The following is a 13,000-nucleotide window of genomic DNA, read 5'->3' as shown; positions in this document are numbered from 1 at the left end:
TTCTCTCTGTCATCCAATTTTTACTGCCTTGATTTACAGCAGACGCCGACGATTTGAGTGTGAATGAGGGCGTTTCACAGACACATAACTCCATATCTAACACCTTCTCATAAACAATAAACTGCTCAAGTTATTTTGTTCTCGTCTCATCCGCCACTATTAACAAGGCTCCATTAACAGGCACTGCGGGGGAACACATCTGATGTTCTGGAGTACTCGCTGAGGCTTCGCCTGCTCCAGAAAATAAAAGCAGTTATTGTCACAAAGTTCTGAAGCGAAGGTCGGATGTTCAAGGTTGCGACGCGGTTTAAATATTCAGACTTGACCATGTAAAGCTTCAGGAGGTAGAGAAATTTTCACTCCATTAGAGAAGGGGACAAGCATAATTATGAAAATGAGATAAGGGAGAATCAAAATGACCTGATTGAAAAAAGAGAAAAAAGTCCTCCAGTGCAGAACTTGGTTTGATTGATTCAGAGCAGATGAGCCCAGGGCTCCACTGTTGGCAGCCCAGGGTTCATGCTGTAATGATAGCTTTATAATTAAGATTAAAGACCAGAGAGCACAGACAAGACACTCGAGTGGTGTTGGGGGCTTCTCCGATGACACTGGGAATAATTGGAGAGAAGTATCTACAATCCCTGCCTCCCAAAAGAGTGCGACACTGCGGGTATCGCTATATGCAAACACTGGATGTGACTGTAAATTGGAAAAACGGGGGCTGAAATATCAAGATCGCTGACGTCCTCCAGATAACGTGCGACAAAATCTCTGTGTCAACAAAAAAAACAAAAAAACAAAACAAAACAGGAAGAGGTTGATTTATGTATTACTGTAGTGGATAATTTTTTAAAAATTGAAGCAAAAGGCATGTGTTAAACAGCAGATTATGTGTGATTATGATGATTCACTCTTTACACGGGGCAGATTGGGGAGCCATCTGGGCCGCAGTCCTGACTGAGACGGACGGACTTCTGTTACTAATGAGTTGGACAGCACGAAAAGAACAACCGCATCCTCGACAACTTTCCTCTTTCCACATTCGAGGGGGGATGATGGCACGTTATTTCTGTCTAATGTTTAAAGCGTTTCTATCCACCACATATACGTCCTTTTTGTTAAATAACATTATCAGTCTGCTTTTCAGCGTTTTTTCGTCAGGGTTCACGTTCAAAGCGGCCATCATTCCTCACCTTCGCTGACATCTCCTATCTGATGAGGGCTGAAGTCAAGTCGCTTAGATGACTAATAATCATATCAAAGGTGCCGTGTCACGCAGCAGATTTAAATAAGAGGGTTTCGGGGAGCATTTGCATGCATCTGTATGCCCGGGCTAAGAGGCTAATGTCATAAAGTACGGCGCAGACATGATTTAATGTAATCTGTCATGTCATATGCTAATCTTCAGTCCTCTCCAGCAACATACAGCGTGTTAGCACGAGGGAGATTTCAAGGAGCACTACAGTAATTCAGAGGTGCAGCATCGAACGATGTGTTGGGACATTCGTTTTTACTGTAGTTTCTGTCACTGTACTGGTAGAGATGAAGCTAACTAAATCTAGCGGTCAGCACTCCTTGAATTCTTAGGGCCTTACAGCGTTATTATTCCAAGATTAGTGAGTGAAATTGTCGCCTACAGCCACTGAGAAGTCTTTCGCGGCCCTGTACTGACAGTAAAAAGCTCTGACTTTGAGGAAAACTGTAATATATATGCTCATCAAATCCAGTAAGAAATGAAAACAAAAGGAATTACAACAATATGGCTGTCACATCCGTGGTGTTGAATGGGGTTCAGCGTAGTTTGGTGCAGTGGATTCCTTTATTTTGTCGCCACTGTCATTAAATAGTTCCTTGACAGGTGAAGTAATATGTCAGCACACAACACCCACAGTTCCACCCGCAATTTACAATGTCAAAACCAAATAAGATGCAACACAATGACAGCAGCCTCATTATTATAAATATATATATACAGTACACTGTATATATACATATATCTGTCATGCATTCTAGTAAACACAAGCAGCAATGGTTGCTGGTGAGAAGCCTGCAGAGTCTCTCCTCGGTCGGTCGTCATGTCAGCAGACTGGAGGCGAGAACTGAGGGGGGATCACGAGACCCGTCTGTCACGCCCTCCTGATCGAGCTCATTACCGGCTGCTGAGAAGAAACAGCCAGCGACATTTTGTGCCACTCAGGTCGTGCAGTCTGTCCACACCCTCCTGATAAAACTAGAGCTAGCAGTTACTAAGACTGTGGGGCAAATGAGGAGAAATTATATATTACATCCAAACTATTTTTCAGCTCCATCCAGCCCGGTTGCTTCATCAAATAAAGGTTGTTCAGAGGTAACGCTAAGTGAATTTTGGCAGAAATTCTGCCTCTGCATTGAATTTGTGGGCATTTCTTTAGTTTGAATATGTCTGAAAATACACATTAGCATGAATTCAACATGCAATTCCCAAAGAAAACAAGACAACAAAACAAAAACACAATGATTATAGTCTACCCATACTTCCACGAGCAACCATGTGGCAAAGCTAAGCTAAGCTAAGCTAAGCGTACACAAAATCACTGTGCAGCTAACTGCATATAACTGAAAGATACTGACCCATTACCTGTATTATCATCCCAACTGTATGGACCTTATTATGAGCAACAATGGATTGTTCTGTAACGTATCGAGGGAGAGACTCTGACGGTGCCTCCACGTCAGAAACCACCGGAGAAATTGCAGGTGGTGACGCCAACTCACCCGACATTAGCCAGACTGCCGCGACTCATTCATACATGACACAACAGGCTGCCCTGCATGCTGTTGTAGGCCCGGTTTAATACGTAACAGAACTTCAAGAAATACATGTAGTAGGCACTCATGTCTCTGTTTTTCTGAGGCATCGCTGGCTTGGAAAATGAAATTAAAAAAACCCTGTTTCTTGTGGCCCTTAAACTGTACATGTCCTGTGACTGTCAGAATAATAAAAAAAAAAAACACATTATGCATTGTGGCGGTGAGAGCTCGGGGTCTTTGTTGTGGGAAAAGGCTCCTTCATTATGCAGCTGTGCCATATTTTATGCGATTTGATGCATTTAAAGCATCTGCGTCTGCACGAGTGACTTTCAGAGTGAAATCAATGTCGGACACAGAGCACGTCTCCCTCCTGGTTTTGGTCGGTCGCAGACAAAAGCCTCGTGGTAACTTGATTCTGTAGATGAGTCGCTGATTTGGCTTTTCCGTGAATTCCGTGGCCATTTTCCTTCAAAAACGTTTTGCAGCGAGGCGAATACAAAACAATGAATCATGAACTGATGGAACACCGGTGCGTTCGCCCGTTTTCTTGACTCTTTTTTTTTATTTATTTTTCCTCTTTTTCATACAAAGTGCAATTTCCACACACTGTTTTATCATTGGCTGGCGGCACACGTGGTGGGAGAAACAAAAAAAAAAAAAAAAATCTAAATTTGGCCACGAGTCGCACTGCTGCCAAAATACCAAAAAGAATGAAAAATAAATTCATTGGAGGAAAATGTCAGGTACGAAGCTGTGAGAGGGACTTTGGAGGTCTGACAAGACACAATTACAGACCGGCCCCCCACAGAGGACCGGGATGTGGTATTTTCATGTTGGTAGTCTCTCAAGTAAGCCCACAGCGGCGTGGCACACCCCTCTTTGATCCATGTGGAGGAGGGCTGTGTGATGCATCCCTTTTTTTTTTTTTTTCCCCTGCTTGATATAGTGTAGGAATGAATGTCAGGACAAAGTCAGCAAAGGGCCAGCCCCTCCCGAAACACGCTCCCGATGCACACGAGCATTAAAATGTGTAAACCTGCAGAACGGCGAGCCTTCTGTCTGTTGTTGATGATCTCTGCGAGGGAGGACACGCTGTGAATAACGCACTGAGCACATGTCACGAGGTTAGCGACTATAATATGATATAGGATTTAAAAATAAAAAACTCATATCGCATGTTTCCATGTCTCCTCGAAAATACACCAACTATTCTTCCATTTATATTCTGATATATAGAGTTTAGACTCTCATCTAATAATCTTTCTAATTATTCATAGCCTGAGGACAGCCTGATAAATTGCCTGTGGTAATTAAAATGATTAAGTGAGAAGTGCAGAATGGTAATTTATCCCTTGCATGACAGAGTTAAGTAAACCTGGTTATAAAACTTGCCTAATTAGCGTAGCTGTCATAAAATAGAGCAGGATGGTAAACCGGTGAACAGGTAGTTAGAGGGAGTGAAGGGTTTGATTTCAGAATAGTTTCACCTTCACAAACTAAAAACACTGCTTGTGTTTTCTTGCTAAATATACCATCAGAGATGTTTGCTACCGACACATGAGAGGCTTGAAAGGAAATGGTGGGCGTGAAAATGTGAATGTTTCATGCAACTGACAACATAACGGGGGAATTTGTTGACTACTAAATAAAACTTCATTCAACATTTAATTCAAATGTCTAAAATACAGTAACATTAATATACCAGGGACATGCAGTCAAGCCTGGATGGGAAGGATCTGATTTATAGACCCATCAGATTACATTCAATCAGTAGTGTGATTAAAAAAAAACGTAAAAAATAAATAGATGTATATGTCCTCATCTATTCGTAAAGACGGAGAAAGAAATGAAATATATTTCCCTCAGTAAGCTCTAACTCTGTGTCCCTGTGTCAGTTGTTTCTTTTCTCTCCCTGTGAAAAACATCAACATTTCTGATGAGTAATCTTGAACTCACAGTGGGAGGTGTGTGGTTGGATATCCGTTGGTAAAAAAAACCCCCAAAACTTTACATTTAGATTTACATTTCCAAAGAGCGTAGTTAAAGTGGAAACAGGCGACCTTTCCTCCCCCGAAGTGTTTCCGATGAATTTGTTTAGACGTGGAAGCAGACAGAAGTGATGCCAGGCTGCCAACCCGTCTCCATCACCTCTCGTCTTCCTCGGTGTCATTATTACATAGCCGTTACATTACGCAACTAATATTTTCTTTGCTGAAGCATGAAACTTGTCCACTGCCAGTTTAAGGTCTAATTTATACATTTCTCCCTCCTCCTCCTCCTCCTCCTCTTTCTAATCTAAGACCACTGGTGAGGTAGGTGTTGGTGAAGTTTTGTGCCTCTCCGCAGCGTGATATCGATATTATCAGGTAGCTAAAGCCAAAAGATTCGTCTAAACTTAACCGACTCTAACCAGCTTTATCTTCAGCCTCAGAAGTTGTTATAGTGAAGCGGCTGTCATGACTTCATATCTAATGTCTACATCCATCTATGAAGGCTGACGTTCAGTGGAAACACAATGTGGGTCACTGACATCTCATTCGCACCTTCATAACAGACAACTGAACCTACTGCTGCACTAACTAAATACAGTCAGTTCAGTGAGCTGCCATGTGAGAGCACGTTCACTGTGAAACACTGGAGACTCTTCAAGGGAGCTGAAATGCGGTCGGTCCAAAAGGTTCAATGGCTAAACGTCGTAAAAGTTGGCAACACCGCTCAAAATCATGCAATATTTCAAAAGCCACACCCTTTTTTTGTGATCCAATCCCATATACATCCAAACACACCCCGTATATGAGTGTGTACGCTTGTTAACATATTAGAATATAACATCTGCATCCAATTGCGTGAGCTAACATTAAGCTAATGCTAACTTCAGTTTCAGTACGACTTTCTCCACCGTTTCTGAGCTGGTCCTGGATCAGTTCCGTCTGTCTGTTTGTTGCATTTGGGGAAACTTTCGATTCCAGCTAATTTAGCCAAATTCATAACATTTGTTAGCATTAGCTTGACATATGTCAGTCCTCTTTCTAATAGGCATGTGAAAAACAACATTCAGCGACTGCTTGCCACACGCTACTAAAAAACATTAAGTCGTCAGTGTAATTGCATTTTGCAAAGATGTGCAGTTGCTTATAAGAATAAAATCTTTTCTGCCTAAATTTCCTTCCTAATGGATGTGAGATCAACATTTTGGAGGCTAATTTAGTTTAATTTGTAAGTTTGATGATTGTTCACAGCTTCCAATCAGTCTTTGTTAGTCTGAAATAACAACAGATTTATTTGATATCAGTGTGAGACAGGGCGTATAATAAATATCTTTTTCTCTTCCACGTGTTTTCTGATATCGTCCGTCTCAGTTTGTCAGGCCTCTCCTCGGTTTTAGGTTAGCGTCTCTTATCTTGTCCTGTCTCTGAAGTTAAATTGTAAAGTCGACAAACAACATGTCGCAGCCAATGCACGGCCGACGGAGACATGCACAATAACCTTTTCCCAACATTGCCAATCTCAGCACGGGTCTGTCACATGCTCTATTGCATTGCATGTGACACTACACTCGGGGGCAGATTTCTCTCAAATATGATTTGAGATGATTGAAAGCTTTTTGATTTAAAAGTGTATTCTCTTAAGCTAAGTGCTCTCAGAGACCATCAAGGAAATTTAATTGCCTCACTTAGAGAGAAAAAAAAAAAGCCGGTTTTCTGACCCAAATGATATCAGATCTTAACATCTCAATAGAAACACATGGAATTGGATGGTCAACTGGGCGCCTAATGTCATTGGGAAATGCAATTTTCTGATGGCATTTCCTACGTCTGTCTCACCGAGAGCACAAGATTGATCAAAATCTTAATGAGCCATTTTCAGAAGTGGACTTTGGCTTTGGCTTTATGGTAGATTATGAAGCCAAACGACCATGAATGTTGACCTTATAAAAGGAAAGTTTCTATATTTGAAGGAAAGTCGGCCTGACGTGACTACTCAGTCACCGCGCGCCGCCACAAAGGATTAAAACATTTCATAAAGAAAGAGTGAACAATATAAATGCACACACATGCAACCACACACGTATTTTTATTTTTTTTTCTTAAGCTTGGACGCTGAGCTGAATTGTCTTTTCCCCTTCATCTGCTTCATCTCTAACATCAGGCTCAGTTACATCAAACTGAACAGACCACACGACTGTTCCACATGTTACTCAGCATGATGTGAAAAGCTGGCCGGCAGCCTGCTCGTCGTAGGTGATGCCAGGCTGAGGTTGATCATCCCGAGGAAAAAAAAAAAAAAAAGTCTGCGAGGAGCATAAAAGAAGAAATGTTGGAACAGATGAGAACCATTACGTTGAGAACAAGGGGAAGGGGGGCACAGCTTAGTGGATGCATGTTGTTCACATTCAACTAAACAGAAAAAAGAAATGTTGTTCACTCCAACAGAACCGCTCGACGTGACGACAACACACTCGGTATGACGATGTTAGCTAACGCTGTCATCAAACAAGTGCACCAGCCCATTACGAAGCCTCCGTCACATTTACTTTTGATTATATACATTTTTTTTTCCATCCGCTTGTCACTCACGACCACTTTGTGATCCGCTGATGTTGAAAAGGTTAATTGGGCTAAATGCCTCCACCCCGGCTGGTGTGGGGCCACTGTGAAATAGATTTTCATGAATTATAAAAAGGCTGATTTCTACCTTTTATGCACCAGTTATTTATTTTAAGTCTATTCCGTTTTTTTTCTTTTACATGGTCATCCTACCATGAAATGCCAAGGCACTGTGCTTCAGTTCAGCTCAGTTCACTCCTAAAACTGGTTTCTTGTGTCTGGGAGAAGTCAAACTTGCGTTAAGGTCGTAGTTAAACACCTACAGAACAACCAAATACTGGACCTGAACGCAAAGGCTTAATGTTGGACTTGGACCACACGCGCACATTATGTGAGGGATTGCTACGGCTAATTGTACAGCCACTTGTAAAAGTAGGCAGCGGGGTGAAGAAGAAGCAGGCTTTTAGCTCGGTATTATGAGAATCTGTAGGAGTGTTTATCCACTCTGCACTCTACAGAGTCCAGTGGCTTTTTGTATTCCACGCCTGGCATTGACTGAGCATCGTTATACAGTAAGAGGACAACGCAGCCGGCCAACGCAAACACATTTTGGTGGTCGTGAGTCCGGCTGACGAGGGTCAGAGGCGACCTGCAGCTGTACACGTGGTCTGTTTTGGCTCGGAAGCGGCTCCACGCTGGCACACGGACAGCTGGGCCGACTCCGCCCGGGCCGACGCGCCGTACGATCCAGCCAGCAAGCATCACCTCATTGTTAGACCACAACAACCCTTGAGAGTAATCTCTCCAGTGTGGACTCTTCAAACACTTTCGAACATTATAGTATAAACCTGCAGCATATTTCAGGGACTATTTATACCCGGCGGTAACAGCCCGGTGCTGCACGATGTCTGTACTTCAGTACTTTGAGTACATTAACCGGGTCTGAGCAGAGTTTTCCACCACAGCCGTATTCCACACACATTTTCACAACTTTTCCTCCTTCATTATTTGATGTCACTGAATGGGCATCTGCTCCCGTAACCTCTGACTTAACAAGGTTGTCTTCGACTACTGTGCAGCAGTAAAAAAGGTTTCAGATAATGAAACAACAGAATTAAGATCTGACTTCCTCCGCAGACCGACAGTGAAACGTACAGCTGCTTGTCTCACGCACCGGTTGAGTTCGAGTGTTCGACAATATATCCGCAACTTGCTTCAGTACAGACACTCCGTGCAACACAACAGTTATTATGTTGATCTGTGCATTATGATGTTTACAGACATCTCTGTAGATGGAGATAAGCAGGGATGAGCAATCCAGCCGAGCTCATCACTGACTGTCCTTGAGGCTTTGAAACAAGATCCATTTAGATTGTATGGCAGAGTAAAAGGAATATGGCCTATAATATCTACAACGGCTTTGTAGATAATGATCAGACGAAGAGGTCTTAGGAAAATAGCTTGAACCCCGCTGCTGATTAGGATCCAATTATAGGGTAAGAAGACGTCCCTAATTAACTTTAGGATGGAGGATTTCAGACTCCAATTTGTGATTTCATTTGATTCTGACCAAGAAATTCTTCAGATGATCAATTAACGGCAATCAATAACTTCATGGCCATGTCATATCCCAGGTAGGTTTTCATTACGCTGTGCACTGCCCATCCCATTCTATGTTTTCTTGTTGTTTATTGTATTTAGACACTTTAAAAGAACCTTAAAAAGGCCACGTGACAAGAAACACCATTTTTGTCTTTTGTCAGCAGCTCTGATGATTTGCTTCCACATCAGCCATTAGATAAAATGTGTAAAACATTCTTAAATTTAAAAAAAACTTTCCGTATATGGAAATGAAAGGTTCTCAATGTAGAATAAACAATACATACTGAGATGAATAATATACACAAGTACAGACAACACAAGTTTTAAAGAAATTAAACTAAAGTAAAACTCACACGATGGTTTAACGATTGTCAGGTTTCTCAAATTCCAGAATTCTTTAAAAATGTCTTTTATCTATTGATTTCATTCCGTAATGACAGTTTTCATCAGAAAGTCTGTTTTATGATTGGTCGTTGCTCCGGTCTGGTGTCAATATAAAAAAAAAAAAGAAAACAAAAAGACTTAAAAATGGACATTAAAATAATAAAAACTGATGGAATTAAATAAAAAATGTACTTTGAGCTGAGTTTTAAAAGTTGAAAACACTATTTCACATTTTCATTAATACGTTCTGAGTATTTGCCATATATTTATTCATTTCATATCTTTCTTCTTTTTTTTTTATTTAATATTGACCACTTCAGGCTTCCATATCCACATGCTGACACCTTTACACTGCAGTACAGCGCGGCTGCTTGCTTCAGGTTTAAGCCGCCTGACTAATTATAGAATTTCCAATTATTATATCTTATTTACACTGACAGCAACAGACAAGTACAAATGAACATTTTCAATACATAAAACTGTTTCAAGATTACACCGCTGATACAAGTGAAAGATCTCTGAAAAGCCGCCGAAGACGACCGAGAGCAAAAATCACACAAAAACTGATTCCAAACGGATGATATCAAATCGAGGTGCAACAAACAAGACGGAGTGAACGCCAGCGTGTTCCATCAGAGTCATCCCAGAACTGTAAGGCCCACTACGGTGTTTGTTTGCCATGCAGTAATGAACTAGCTTGATTCACTAAAACCGAGCCGCGGCCGTCACACTGAGACGGCAGAGCTCACAGCTGCCTGGGAAATAAGATAAACTATTAGCAGATGAGAAACTGAGCTATCTGTTCCGTCTCGCTTGAATCAGGAACTTGTTTGCCGCCGCACAACCTTCAGGAAATGCACGGGGCCTCGGCTGGTACCACGAAAACGACGCCCAGACACAGAGCGCAATTAAGCCCCGCGTGGCATGGGCAGCCATTATGTATGAAATCAAATTACCTTCATTAACCTGCCAAGTTGGCTGAAGGCGTCACTACCCACTGGTTCTTTCTCCGCCCTCGCCGAGGAAGATGAATGACAAACCAAAAGAGGTGCAGCATGCTGATATCCCTGTGGAGTCCTAATACAACATCCCCTCCCAAAATTTTCTAATGCATTCATACTCATGGAAACCATTTCTGCTGCCTCCGCCACGTATGTTTTAATGTTGCACAATGAAACGCGCGGCTCCAAAACAATATCGCGCCGTATGAGATAATTAGCTCTCCAAGGTTGACAAATGGGCCGATACCTATGTGCATACATGCTTGTGAGTGCCGCATACGCTGCCTTCATGAATAGGCATTGTGCGGCAGCCCCAGCTGTGATGCATATATTTATTGCTGTAACTCTTAACGTCTGAACAATGGCCGCACAGACGACTAGGCTAAAAGGTGCGGTGGATAAAGACACGGGATCACAGAGGAGACTCGTGGCCACATCACAGTCACAGATCTTTTTTTTTTTTAAAGTACTCTGACTTTCTACCACTGACCTCATTTTTCTCCATACAGGATGTCAAACAGTGTTGAATTTACACTCTTAATGGGAAAGAAAATCCTCCCCCCTCCCTTCCCTCACAAACAGTTATTCCTCACAGGAAAAAAAAAAAACCGCGAATCAAGTTAACAACAAAATGCAATCCTGTCTGGTCGTGCAAATAATCATTTGGCCTTATGTAAAATTGCAGGCAGAGGCACCGGGGGGAACTGATATTTGTGGTGACTGGCTATCAGAGGCAGCATCAGAGGTAAGTGATTCTATTTAGATAGATAATAAATATGCGGTCATGGGGAACCTATATCCAAAACCCACATAATGACTTTCTGCTGTGGCTGGAGGAGGAGGAGGAGGAGGCCGCCTGCCCGATCAGTCCTCTACAATGTTTGCAGCAATTTGCTCCCCTTCATCCCTCTCAGTGCTAATTCTATTTCCTCTTCATTACGAACACCATATTTTTAATGAGCAGGGGGGGCTTTTTCCCAGTCGAAACGTCTCCTCAATTCGTGTATTTATCAATCACACGGAGGCTTTTAGGGCTGCAGGCACGCGGGTATCACATGGCGAAATCAGTCTTGAATTCCACTTAGCCGATGCTCTGAGTGATTTGGGGAATTAGCCTGAATAATTTTTTGGGATGACGGTCGTGAAACAGTTCCGAGACGATGCAGAAGAAAAGCGTCCCCCCCCTCCCCAACAGAAAAAAACTTAAAATGTGCACTCCATCATGTGTTTTAAACTGTGGAGACGTCGACTGAACTGACTCACGTTTGAGTTTTGGTCTTTGCATGTTTATTTATTCAAATTAACCTTCCCAAAAATTTGGGAGCTCTGATAACTAATACATTATGTATGAGGGCAAGTAATGCTTTGTCTCAACTGATTTATTGTGACTAACAACGTTTCGAGCCCGTGCCACCTGGAGCCGGCCGACGTATCAATATAATGTAATATCCTCGAATGAGAGTAGATATTATCTGGGATTTTTGGCCGTCGTATCTTTGTGATGCGCTCTAAATGTTTTTTTCTCCCCCCCCCGTCCTAAAGACTGCATTACAGTTAATGAAACAATTTCCCTTATTAGACTCTTTCTAGCTGAGTGAAATGAAACATGCATCCAGCCTGCTCGCCCCGGTCATCATATTCACGCTCCTAATGATAATCTTCATATCTTCTGACGCACCATCGGCGAAATATCAGCACATTACTGATGTCAAGGTGGAAATACTGAGGGTTTGTGTTCAGTGTTACACATCCTACTACAGGTGTATGTTGTGTGATCAGGAAAAAGTGCCTGTCTGGATGTGTGCGGAGATAAAAATGTGATTTTTACAGACATAAATGCAGAATATCTGCGTCTGATGGGTCTGTAGAGGCTTTGTGTGAAGTAAACCTGCAAATGTGCCATGTTGCTTTTTTGGCCAGCTACAGATTACATTTTATAAATCGCTTGATGCAGACTGAAAAATAAAGAACAATTCTGTTTTAGGTTAAAAATCAAATGGCCACATGTAGATATAGTTAATATGTGATGCTGGGCTGCAGTGTCTCGGTGGGTTGTATCGGTTTGAACGCATGGTTTGAAGCGGTTGTAATTTGAGCAAAAATCTTGACAGGAAACACTAGAATGGCATTCAGTAGAGTGCATACCTCTGCCAAGGCCCGACAGGCTCCTTTAGTTCAATCAGGTCTTGTCCAATATCAAATAAAACACATTTACATCTGCTGGATCAGGATTTTTATTTGGCGTCAAACTGTGTTTGCTCGTAGAGATCAGCCACTTTAAGACAGCTGGTTAGAGAAAGTATCGAGACTTTAAAGATGTTAAAGAAAGTGAGGAAAAAGATTCCTGGATCCTTCCCTTTTATCCAGATCCGTACTAAGTGTTAATGAGAAACACAACTCTAAAATATTATGATCTCATGAACTGACGTGGTAAAGTTAATTAGCAAAGACTTGCAGCCGGTAACTAACTGTGTCCGTCATTTGGTGCTGAACCTCTGCAGAGAAGAGTTCACGAGGACGCGACTTCTACGTGTGTGTCGGTCCGTCTTTCTTTGTTTTATTCATCATTTGTTACCTCGAGGCAAAAAAGAGGACGGGCGACCAACAGCTATTATCTATTTAGTTATCCATCCATCCATCCATCCATCCATCCCAGGCTTCTATATGGCACATACC

The 13,000-nt window shown here is 42.1% G+C and overlaps 1 protein-coding gene and 1 long non-coding RNA gene across 2 annotated transcripts in view; one reads left to right on the top strand and one right to left on the bottom strand.

Moving 5' to 3' along the window:
* LOC119028585 overlaps window positions 1-13,000 on the top strand; it is a 38,308-nt gene that overhangs the window by 18,786 nt on the left and 6,522 nt on the right. Inside the window, exon 3 of the long non-coding RNA XR_005077752.1 lies at window positions 11,010-11,069. This is a non-coding gene — a long non-coding RNA (uncharacterized LOC119028585). The remainder of the gene's footprint in view (window positions 1-11,009; window positions 11,070-13,000) is intronic.
* The window catches only part of LOC119028582 (kynurenine--oxoglutarate transaminase 3-like), a 60,359-nt gene continuing 54,194 nt past the window's right edge, over window positions 6,836-13,000 (bottom strand). Inside the window, exon 14 of the mRNA XM_037114738.1 lies at window positions 6,836-7,081. The gene's annotated coding sequence lies outside the window, so the exon portion shown is untranslated. The remainder of the gene's footprint in view (window positions 7,082-13,000) is intronic.

This window comes from Acanthopagrus latus, chromosome 11 (assembly GCF_904848185.1).
Source record: "Acanthopagrus latus isolate v.2019 chromosome 11, fAcaLat1.1, whole genome shotgun sequence".
NCBI lineage: Eukaryota > Metazoa > Chordata > Actinopteri > Spariformes > Sparidae > Acanthopagrus > Acanthopagrus latus.
Note: the sequence above shows the minus strand (reverse complement) of the source record. Positions and strands in the feature narration are given on the sequence as shown.